General features: G+C 44.3%; 1 pseudogene; it reads right to left on the bottom strand.

Moving 5' to 3' along the window:
- Nucleotides 1-7,595: 7,595 nt before the first annotated feature.
- LOC143656809 (ubiquitin-conjugating enzyme E2 N pseudogene) lies at nucleotides 7,596-10,626 on the bottom strand (annotated as a pseudogene).
- Nucleotides 10,627-11,967: the final 1,341 nt, after the last annotated feature.

Here is an 11,967-nt window from a genome sequence, read left to right as displayed (position 1 = left end):
CATACCCATTTTCAGGTCACCTGAATGGAGTTTTGGTTGAGAAAACCTCAGCATGTTAATTACAACCCTCTGATTCATTTTCCTCTGTGGGCTTCTGGCATTTCAGCCAGAAAATTCACCTGAACCACCAAAGGTTCAAGTCAGAATGTGGTTTCCAGCACAGTCTTTTCTCACCCCAACCCCCTCCACCCAAATGGCAAAGATCATTTCCTGGGAATTTTCGTCCCTCCCTCCCTCCCTTCCTTCCTTCTTTCTTCTTCTCTTCCTTCCTTTTTCTCCCTATTTCTTTCTCTCTTCCTCTTTCTTCCTCCATTCCTTCCTTTCATTAATAGACTTTATTTTTAGAACAATTTTGGATTTACAGAAATAACCGAGCAGATAGTAAAGCATTCCCATATTCTCCCTGTACCTCTCCCCCTGTGTGCCCTGTTATTACCATCTTACATTAGTATGGTCTATTGGTTATAATTAATGAACCAATATTATACATTACTCTTAACTAAAGTCCATAGTTTACTCAGATTTTTCTTGTTTTTACCTAATGTCCTTTTTCTCTTCCAGGACCCCCTCCAGGACAGCACATTACATTTAGTTGTCCTGTCTCCTTAAGATTCCTTTCAGCTGTGACAGTTTCTCAGCGCCTCTTTGTTTTTGATGAGCTTAACAGTTTTGAGGAGTGCTGGCCAGGTGTTTTGTAGGAGGCTCCTTTATTGGGATTTGCCTCATGCTTTTCTCATGATTAGACTGGGGTTATGGGTTTGGGGGAGGAACACCACAGAGGTGGAGTGATCTCATCATGCTTTGTCAAGGGTACAAACCATCAACATGACTTAGAGCTGCTGATGGTGATGCTGGTCTCCAGGCTGAGGTAGTGCTTGTCAGCTTTCTCCATGTGTTCTAGTCTGCTAGCCGCTGGAATGCAATATACCAGAAACAGAATGGCTTTTAAAAGGGGGAATTTAATGAGTTGCTAGTTTACAGTTCTAAGGCCAAGAATATGTCCCAATCACAGCAAGTCTATAGAAATGTCCAATCAAAGGCATCCAGGGAAAGATACGGTGGTTCAAGAAGGCCGATGACGTTCAACGTTTCTCTCTCAGCTGGAAGGGCACATAGCGAACATGGTGGCATCTGCTGGCTTTCTCGTGGCTCTACCAAAAAAGAGACTCTCTCCAAAATGTTTCCTCTTTTAAAGGATTCCAGCAAGCAACTCCATCTTCAGTGGGTGGAGACACACCTCCATGGAAATCATCTAATCAAAAGTTACCACCCACTATTGGGTGGGTCACATCTTCATGGAAACAATCAAAATGCTTCCACCCAGCAATATTGAATGAGGATCAAAGGGCATGGCTTTTCTGGGGTCCCCCACAGATTCACACCAGCACACCACGATAAATTTCCTTCCCCCTTTCCATACTGCACTTTGTGGAAGGAAGTTGCTGTGTGCAGTTATGTTCTCCCTCTCTTAGGGTGAAGATTGGATTCTTTTTCTTAAGGTGTCTTCTCTGGTGTCTCTTTCCATCTCTTCTGCCTTCTCTTGACCTCATCTCAGTTTCCTTCAAAAAACTTTCTGAGGTCCTGCTTCCAGTATGTGTTTGCACTTTATCTCCTCAGAATTAAATACTCCCAGGGGTTTTTTTTTTGTGTGTGTGTGTGTGTGTGTGTCTTTTTTTTTTGGCACAATCCCCAAGCTCCTCTTTTCCTTAAAGCAGCTTTTTTTCTGAGTTGATGCCACAGAACGCCCCTTCCTTGAGATGCTCTGTTTAAAAAGCATCTGTGGATCAATGTTCGTGTGAAGACCTCATTCCTTACCTCTCCTGATAAGTTCATAGCACACATGAGCATATTCAAAGCTGACAAGTCCTGCAGGAAGGAGGCCTGTTGAACTCAAAAGATTTCCCCAATGTATTTCACCTCAAAAGCCTTTTACCACATTTCATTGATTCAGAGACACTCATTTTCCCTCACATTTTAACATCTCTGAATTTGGGATGTATCTTATAGCTGATTTGATAAGAAAACAATATGTTATAGTCTTTCTTAGAGATCCCTGCAATAGTGGGGTACCTTGCAATCAATAGTATCTTAGATTTGAAGAAATACGGCACTCAGGCCTTATCTATAGATATTCTTCAGAACCAGCAATAAGTGTAAACTGCATTAAGAAGCTCAGCCTGCCAGCTCCTCAACTTTAGTCATGAGCCGAGATGCACAGAGAAGGCTGCCTCAGCTGCTCTGCTTTCCACAACAACTCTCAAGAACATTCATTTATGTAATGAGTGAATTTTAAAGACGGCCAGATTTGCAGAGTCAATTTATACAAATTGAGCATGGCCATGATAAAAAGATATTTAAGGGGTGCACAGGTAGTTTAGGTAGAACTCTCTCTCAATGTAGTTTAGGTAGGTCTCTCAATGTGGGAGACCCGGGTTCAATTCCCAGCCCATGCACTCCCCCACCCCCCCCAAAAATTCAACAAATGGCACTGTGATAGCAGGATATTCACATGGAAAAGAATGAAATGAGATGCCCCTACCACACAGCATACAAAAAAAAAGATATTTAAGATGTCACATATCATATAATTCATACCTTCCAGACCTTTCCAAGTTCACTCTAAGCCATTAAAAACATGTGTTTTATGAGATATATATATATTTTAAAAACTAACAGCTTTTTTGAGATATAATTCACATGCCATAAATGTACAGTTAAATGTACAATTCAGTGGTTTTTAGTATTTTCATAAATTTGCACATCAGCACCCCACCACTATCTAATTCTAGAACATTTTCATCACTCTATGGGCTGTTTAATTTTTCTTTCTCATATTGTTTGCATTTTTCAAATAACACAATATATATGAAGGATCAGAGACTCGTTCCAAAGGAAGTGCTGAGAAATAGAAGTGGTAAAAACAAGAAAACATTTGGGAGAGAAACTCAATCTTTACTACACCCAGGGTGGGTCGAGGGAGCTGGGGGCAAACTACATCAGTGACGCTGTTTCTTTCTTCTGGGAGTGGTGATTCCATCTCCCGGGAGTCCGAAACTTGGTGTGTGGCAGGCCAGTATGGAAAGGAGGGCACTGAAGCCCACCTCACGTTTGGGTAGAAGACGCAGAGGGTCTCTAGGTCAAGCGAGGTGGTCGTCCCAGTGCTTCCGGAGGCCCGCCCAGGGCATCTGCAATGGCGTGTTGTTCTGGGCAGACCCTGGGAGGGACCCCCATAGGGGAGGTGCCCTGAGACGAGTGAGTCCTGGTGTCAGGCAGGCCTGGGTCTGCACCCCAGTTCCACCAACAACGTGCCATGTGACTCTGGCCAAGTGACTTTACAGCTCTGAGCCTCAGTTTCCTTATCTGTAATGTGCTTATCACAGAAACTGTTTTTGCAGCATTGTGATGAGGATTTGTAGAGTACAGATGGGACCCAGGCTGCTAGCACACGCTATCACTCGGTACCTGGTGGCATCATGAATATCGATGGAGGGACCCTAAGATGCTTAAATAGAGCAACGAGGGGCTGGAATGGACTTCAAGGCCATGAAGCTCTTTACCCAGGACAGAGCCAGTTTGGGTATTTATTTTGTGTCCAAAGGGCAGTTCTTTTGAGATGAAACTAGAATTCTTGTTTGTATAGATCTAGCCATGGCTTGGATGTTCCAGGAAGGGAGCTTTTAGCTTAGTTCAAGGAAGAGCTGTTTGTCAAGAGAGTAATTGGGCGTGGAGCAGGTCATCTCCTGAGGCAATGAAAATTCTACAATGGATGCTGGGTTACTGCCACTGGAGGCTATATCTTTTGCATAGACGATACTTTCTGGCTCTGAGATGCAGAAACTCAGTAGGACATGACCAGTTGGGGCTATCTCTGGGCCAAGCTGGGAGACCTCTGAGGTCTCTCTCTGGGCAATCCCAACCCTGGACCACTCAGTCACCTACCAGTCCTTGCTGTGTCCCAGCCCTTGGAGAGGACAGCCCAGACCCCCACCATAAACACTCTCACTGCTTTGGTGTTGGCTCTCAGCCATCACAGAGGGAATCACCAAAACTAATTTGTCCTGAAGCCTAACAGACTGAGAGGGGCTCCCAGCTGTTATCCACCACACCCTTACATCCCAAAATTAATATGAAAGGGAAACAGCCACCCTTCCACCTTATTGTCCCACAAGGAAAATCCTGCCAGGAAGTGGATCTCAAACTGAGCTGCGTGCATCAGAATTACCTGGAGAGTTTCAAAATTACAGATACCTGGGCCCCACTCCCAGACAGTCTGATTTAATTGGGGTGGGTGGGGGCATGGTCGGGGAGAGGTAGATTTTAAAAAGTTCCTCATTTTGTTTGAATTGCTAGTGATCAGTGAAAGCCAGGGGTAAGGGGTATGGTAGGTATAATCGTGGGGTTTTTTCCTGTTTTTGTCTCATTTCCTTTTCTGTTGTCTTTTTATTTCTTTTTCTGAATGGATGCAAATGTTCTAAGAAATGATGAATACGCAACTAAATGATGACTTTGTGAATTACAGATTATGTTAACGTTTTATTTTGTGTGTTAAAATATTTTCAATAACAAACAAATTGAAATAAAATAACAATAAAACAAAAATAAAATAAAACAAATAAACATAAATTTGGAAAAAAAAAAGTTCCTCAGATGATTCTAACATGAGTAAGGTGAGACCCAGGGTGCTGGAGTAATGCCCTTGCATCTACCCACTTGAGGTTCCACTCAGAGACCAGAGACTGTAGCTTTTCTCTCTTCGGGGTGCAGGTGTCTAACGTTCCCCTGTGAGCTGTGCTCCAGGGCCTCACGCTCCACCCATTGCTGGCACAGCTACGACTGAATGGCAAGACCAGTCTCCTTCAAAAGTGATGCCTCAAAAAAGATGACATTGTGAGCCATTGATTGAATACCATATATGAAATGTTTGTATGCTAAGAATGATCATGTTGGTATGTTGTTTTGGTTTGCCAATTAAAAAAAAAAAGGAGTGATGTCTTCATAAGCTCCCTTTGGCCTTAGGTGGACGCCCCGTCCTCGGATCAGCTTTGTCAGTGTGAGATGCGTTAGTGTCCTTTAGGGCACACGCTTCCCATCCCTGCTCCAGTACCAGCTGGCTGTGTGATCTTGAGCAAGTAAATTAACCTCTTGGTGCTTCAGTTTCTTCACTGATAAACTGGGGACAAATAATGCATCTATTTGTGTTGTTGTGAGGATCAAATGGGATATCACACATGAAGCACAGCCCACCATGCCAGGCCCTGAGCGAGCACTCTAAAGCATGAGCTTTCATTATAAAGACAAGATTTTGATCTCTGTTTCTGGAGTCATTTTTCGGGAATAAACAAAGACTTGGAAATACTGAACAGTTGGATCCCGCCTGCCTTTAGGAGGCAGTAGGTAAGAGGTCAGAAGAGGAATTTTTTTAGCACATCCGGGTCAGTCCGGCCTTTGCTTGCTCCTTGTTTCTGACCCCAACAGGAAGGAGGTGAGGAGAGAGCAAGAAAACCACCACTACTCCCACCACCTGCCAGCCCAGCCTCTTGAGAGGGGAGCTTGCATCAAAATGGTGGGCAGAAGAGTCAAAAGCAGTGGAGTTCAGGCCCCGGGAGACAGCTCTTCTTCAAGGGTCCTCTCTTCCTCCCATCATGTGCACCGCCTAGGGCAGGATTTCCTGCTCACCCCACGCCCTCCCACACTTCTCCTCTCCTCTCCCCAGTACGCAACGCTTCGGGCAATGATGTGCCTCAAGACCTTTGCTAAGAACATCTGGACACCGTAAACAAGCCACAAGATAAAGAACTTAGTTAACTAGCAAACTGAAGGGTGGACCGCTCCAAATATCCACCACCCACAGGACAATGTGTCTAGTCTTCTTTTCCTTTAAAAACCCTCACCTGGAAATGCTAGGACAAGACACCATTTGGATTGTTACCTGAATCTCTACTCCCCGAACTGCAATTCTAAAATCCCGAATAACTTCCTTGATTGCCTGGCAGTTTCATTTGGTATTTCTTAGTTAACACCTGTCATGCACCATACGACCTCTTCGGTGAACAGAACTCTTCATGTCTGTGTAAAACCAAGTACCCATCCTCGTCTGTGGGCGCCAGCGCTGGGTGACTGCAAGGCCCTCTGCTGCTTTCCCAGTCCTGATTGCACTCTTTCCACCCCCACCTCTCTCTCTTTGTGTCTATATTTGGCAGTTTATTTTTCTACAAATGATAGCGCCTTATCACCCTGTTCTGCCTGTTGGGGCTTTTTTTCAACGTAAGGTTCTTGGTATTTCCATGTCTGTACATATGAAGCAGCATCAACCGTATTTAATGGCTTGTGCCTGATTGTTCCATGCCCCTCACTCCTTCTGCTCTACCCCCACCCCAGCCTCGCCCCCAGTGAGCCTGGATCAGGTAGAAAACAAACAGCAACGAGGACAACTCAGACGTAGCGATTGCGAAGTTTGTTTGCCTTTTTTAGAATAACAAAGTACATTTTACTAAAACATAAGATTTACCAAGTGTCCAGACAAGCCATACAAAATGGTCAAAAGCTTCTTTTTTTTATTAATGGAATTTTATTGAGATATAGTCACCTACCACAGTTTCATCACATAGTGTGCATTCATCACCACATCAATTTTAGAACATTTTCCTTACTCCAAAAAAAGAAATAAAAACGAAAACCTGAAACGCCTAATACCTCCCCACCCCCATTATTGACCCCTAGCTTTGATGTGGTTCCTTTGTTACTGTTGATGAAAGAATATTAAGATATTACCGTTAACTCTAGCCCATAGTTTGCAACAGGTACATTTCCCCCCATATCCCACTCTCTTATTATTAGCTCCTTGTTCACGAAGGAGCTTTCACATATTTGTACAGTTAGTCACAGTCATTGTCCACAAGATTCTCTATGTTTTGAAGGGAGGATTCTGCACTCGCATGCAGAGTCACAATGTTATTTTATAAAATAGAGAGGGCTGGGATATTTGTTGAACATTACCATCTTGTCCATTTACAGCATCTAAAACAATTTAGACTTGGCGAGAGGTGTATGCTAGAGAACAACTAGTTAGCTCCTTTTAACCAATGCATTTAATTAAATCACCATAATTGTTGTGCCTCTTGGGGCTTTTTTCCACATATTTAGAGTCTTGATCTTTCCATGTCTGTACATATGAAGCAGCATCAACTGTGCTTAATGGCTTAAAATAAAACTATCTCCCTCCTCAAAAATAAAAATAAAACAAAGAAAAACATCCGCACCCCTGCAGCTCCTTTCATGAAAGGAATGACTCCTTTCATTCACGGTGCTCTATACTTAAACCACCATGGGGAAAATGAATAAAAGCAGGAGAGGAGGGCCACTGCTTTTAAATATTTTGCAACCATCCAGATGACACTTCTAGACTCTGCTCCTGCTTTACAACAGTGAATCAGGACAAGACAGAATTTGTTAATGTGCATCTAATCACCAAAGGACTGAAGATGTCTAGGCTTTTTATTCTTTAATGTTTCTAAGGCTGTGCTTATTAAATGCAAACAAAAAATGGAGAAGTCTTGGCAGAGCCCAAGCGATGCACCCTTGACAATCAGATCTATTTAAACATTCCTCGTAGCATATAACCTAGTTCCTGCTCTAGCTGTTTCTCTGGTTTGGGCTTCCTTGGTCTTCCACTGCCTGGCTCCATCACTTGCTAATGGGTCACCATTAACACTGCCGATCTGCAGTGCTGGGGGCCACTTATCTTTCAGGATCCCTAAGCATATTTTTCCCAACTTGTCTACATTAGGGTGATAAATTTTGATCATGGAGCAAACTTTCAGGGCTGCCACGAGGTAGCGTTCTAGAAGGAACAGTTCAAGTTCAAAAATCCCTCCTTCCAAGGGGGAATCTTGGGGACCAGCAAGGACCCCATGAAAATAATGGGAATTGCTCTTGTCTGGTTCTGCTTTAACACCGGGAACTGGTTCTGCCAGCAAACACTGGGTTTCCTTGATAATCCTGCAGGGCAGCCGTCCGGTCAGCAACTGCGAGAAACTTTTAACGAAGGCCAGTGTCTGAAGGTGTGGCAGTGGAAGGGAACCAGCCCAGGTCTGTGCAGCCCCCAGGGCCAACACCCGCTGCTCTCATTTCGGATGTTACTAGATCCGGAGGGGCTGTGTGACCTGCCCAAGGCACAGGGCAGAGGTGAAGCCATCCTAGAACCAGGGGCTCTAACTCCCAATCAGGGCTCTTTCCACCCAGCTGGCTTTGATTGCCAACAAAACGAAGCACAACACAAACACCCTTGGTGCTTTAAATTCCATTCATGAGTCAAAGGGAAAGTTTTAAACTAATCTTTCACACAATCAAGACCAATTAGTCAACTCTTCTGAGTTTCCATAATTTTTCTATTTACCCAACTTACAAATTACTTTTTAAGTCAACTTGCAAATTTATTCCTGGCAAACATTTTTTAAAAGCAAAAAAATTGGAAACAGTTTAAGTGTCCTCAAATAGGATAATGGGAGAGTAAATGAGGATTCATCTCCTCAACGGGACATTATGCGTTTCTTAAACTTGATATTTACAAAGAGTTTGCAATAAATCGGAAAATACTTAACTATTATGTTCACGGGAAATTATGATCTCCAATTTATTTCGAGTATTATCTCCAATAATAAAACTCTGTATTATTTAGAGTTGACTCACCCATGCACTGAAACAAACAGAAAACCCCCTAAACTTACATAAGGGAAAATGGATTGGAAAGAAATATACCAACATGTTAATGAGGATGATTATCTTTGGGTATGTGAAATATGGGTGATTTTTACCCACTTCTTTTCTAATTTTCCCACACTAATCGTCTATTAGTTTCGTAAGAACAATAACATCAACTACAATAATCACAGTTTAAAATCAGAGGTCACTGCAACAATTTGACAATGTATAACCAGAGCCAGAAATATGGCAACCTCTGACCCAGTCATTTTTCTCCTGGGACTCTGTCCTGAGGACATAATTCTCCTTTTGGAAAAACTCCTAAGTGGGAAGATGTTCCCTGTAGGGAAAAACTGGAAACCACCTACATGGTAAACAGTGGAATCGTGATTAAATAAAATATGGTCCATCCACTTGACAGAACATTATGTGTTTATTAACAAAGAAAAATAGGACAAAATCATGCACCGTGATATTAAATGGAAAAATCAGGATTCCCAAGTAAATGTAGAGTATGATCATAACAGGTTAAAGAAATGTTGTAGACTTTTGATAAAAGACTTAAGATGAACAGATGGTGTGGGATTATGGGTAATTATTTTTTTCTGTTCTTGAAAATCTGACACTTTCTGTAATGTATTTATCTTGCTTATATAGTTAAAAAAAAAAAAAGTAACAGTTCATCTGGGAAGTCATTTCTAAACCATTTGTACCCAAAACCACAACCCATAGGGAAAGGCTGGTAGGGAGAAAACCTGGATTCTGGCAGTAGAACATGAGGGAAAGTTTAATCAATGAGGGACTGATGAAGTCTGAGTAATTAGAGCCAGTGCCGATTAAGCAATGAGCAGGTAAAAACATTCTGCAGGGGCCCTGCAGGGGTTGCGGTGGGGAATGGAGATATACAGAGTAAAGGGCTCACAGTTCAGTGAAAATCACTCCTCACAGGTCAACAGACCAGGTCCAGCATGGACGAAGTCTTCCCCTGGGAGAGAACTGTGGTTATAGGTCCTCAGGCTGATGGCAGCATCCAGGCAGAATGAAGAGGGGGGAGCACCCTGGAATAGGACCCTGGGACCAGGGTTCCGGGAAGGGCACTGCCAACCTTTAAGCAAGTGTGCTGGGTCTATGATTTGGTGCTGCTCTTTGCTCCAGGAATTCTCTTCCTCATCCTCCAGGGTGTGGTCAAAATGCCTTCCCCTCTGTGAGGATTTCCTTTCCTTCTCCCTGGACTGCACATCCACTTTTCTGTGTGTCCACAGCACAATGCTTGCAATCCAGTTCAGAACAGATTTTGTTTTATCTGCAAGTACATAAAAGAGTCTGACTGCTAAGGATGTGCTCGGCTACATGTTGCCGAGTTGTGTTAAGTCTGTCCTCCATGGATGATTCTTCAGTTGGCCTGAACTGGGGTGAGGGTGTTGGACCTTTTAACCTCACAGTGACCAGCTGTTGAATGCTGCTGCCCTTGTGCAGGGGGCCTGATTTTGGACAAGGCGGCTCTTTGCAGCTGAGGACAAGTTCAGAGAGGGGTCATCAGAAGAGGAGAGCAATCTATCTGGGCAGTGCAACAGCAGCATCCCCTGCAGTTCATCACTTGCACAGTGTGGGTTCAGTAGCTTTATACCATAAATTCTGGAAGCAGCTCCTTGGCTTCCACTTCTGGGGCAGCAAGCTCCTTGTACTTGTCACAGATGGCCACCCTTCACTCAGGGTCATCCTGGTGTTGCTGGTGTCCTATCATGCCAAACTCAGCAGTATCCCTTGCTTTAGGTCCACTCTGAACTTGGAAAAAAGGTCCCTCTGTGGGGTCTTGAGGAAACCGTAGGCCTCACTGATGATGTCCAGTATTCTCAAGGACATGGTTACTGTGGACTTCTTGTCCAGACTCTCACTGTTCAGCTTGTGTGGCAGCAGCTGTGACATCTAGAACTTCTTCACCCTCTTGGAGAGCTTGACATCGTTAATGCATCTGTGATCCAGGACACAGCCCTCGCCACCCCACAGCCCCAGCTGGGATCTCAAGGAATAGTAAATGGGGATGGGCATGGTCTCCACACACTCCTGCTGTCCATTCCTGGAGTTGATCTTGAACTTACACCCAGGGAACACAGGAACAGATGCCCTCCCACTGCAACTCTGTACAGGGCATTGCTGTGAGCCTGGAGAGGCAGAGTGTCTGCAGTCACACAGCTCACCCATGCTGGCCTGCATGTCCTGGCCTGTACCCCCTCCCCAACCCTGGCCCTGATACTTCTCCACTTTGCCCCAACTTGATTCCTTCTTTCCTTGGCCTCCACCCCAGAGTGTGCTCCTGGGCATGTGCCTTTTGTAATGGGTCTGTAATGATGTACAGGATCCTGTATTGGTGGACCATATTCGCTGTAAGTCCTTCTGAAGCACTGTGGACAAGAAAGGTAACCCATGCCCAGAGTGTGGATCAATTCCAACCCAGGTGAATTACTGCTTCTTCTAGGGCGGAAGGGGCTAAAATAGTCAACTTGCCACCCAGAGGTTGGTTAGTCTGCTCAAGAGAGGCCATCATTTCAAGGGTCCAGTGTTGGTCTCTGCAACTGGTCGGTGAGACATTTGTTAGCTGCAGGAGCTAGCTCAACCTTGAAATGTGGGAATGTGTGCCCTCTAGTCCTCACATGGATCCATCCCTGATGCTGTGACTACTCTGTTCATGTCCCCACTGTGGACAATGACAGGCTCCTTGGTGGCTTAGTGCTTCTTCTGTGTAGGATGCTCTCTGGTGGGCATTGTCATGGGACACGAGGATCTTCTCACTCCATGCTCCCTGCCAGAGGTTCCTCCATGTGCCTCTGCCCCAGCCTTGTCCCATTCTTCCACTTTTTTCTTTTCCAGACCCCTGATGAACCAGCCAACCATTCCCTACTGCTCACAGGCCTGGATAAGTTCTAATTCTCTATTAGCTGTTCTTTCTCAAGTATTCATTCATTGACCATTTATTGAGCATCTATTGTGCCAGATGTTGGAGAGTTCACTGAGATTTACCACATGATTTCCACAGGGCGAAAACTTCACACTTACGAACACAGGAGGAACATCTCTGCATAGAAGCTTAACAGGGAGTAAATACTTTCACAGTTGGGCCAGAGCTAGAGCTAGGAAGGACAACCTGGCCACACAAGTATCCTAAGACTTAACAACACAATCCTCATGTCAATTCTTTCTGCTGCTTTAATGATGGAGAGAAAAGAATGTTGCCCTAAAGCCACAGGAGTTCCATAGGGGAGGGCTGGG

The sequence above is a fragment of the Tamandua tetradactyla genome, chromosome 15, assembly GCF_023851605.1.
Source record: "Tamandua tetradactyla isolate mTamTet1 chromosome 15, mTamTet1.pri, whole genome shotgun sequence".
Lineage (NCBI taxonomy): Eukaryota > Metazoa > Chordata > Mammalia > Pilosa > Myrmecophagidae > Tamandua > Tamandua tetradactyla.
The sequence above is the reverse complement of the archived record's forward strand: the minus strand, read 5'-3'. Positions and strand labels throughout refer to the sequence as shown.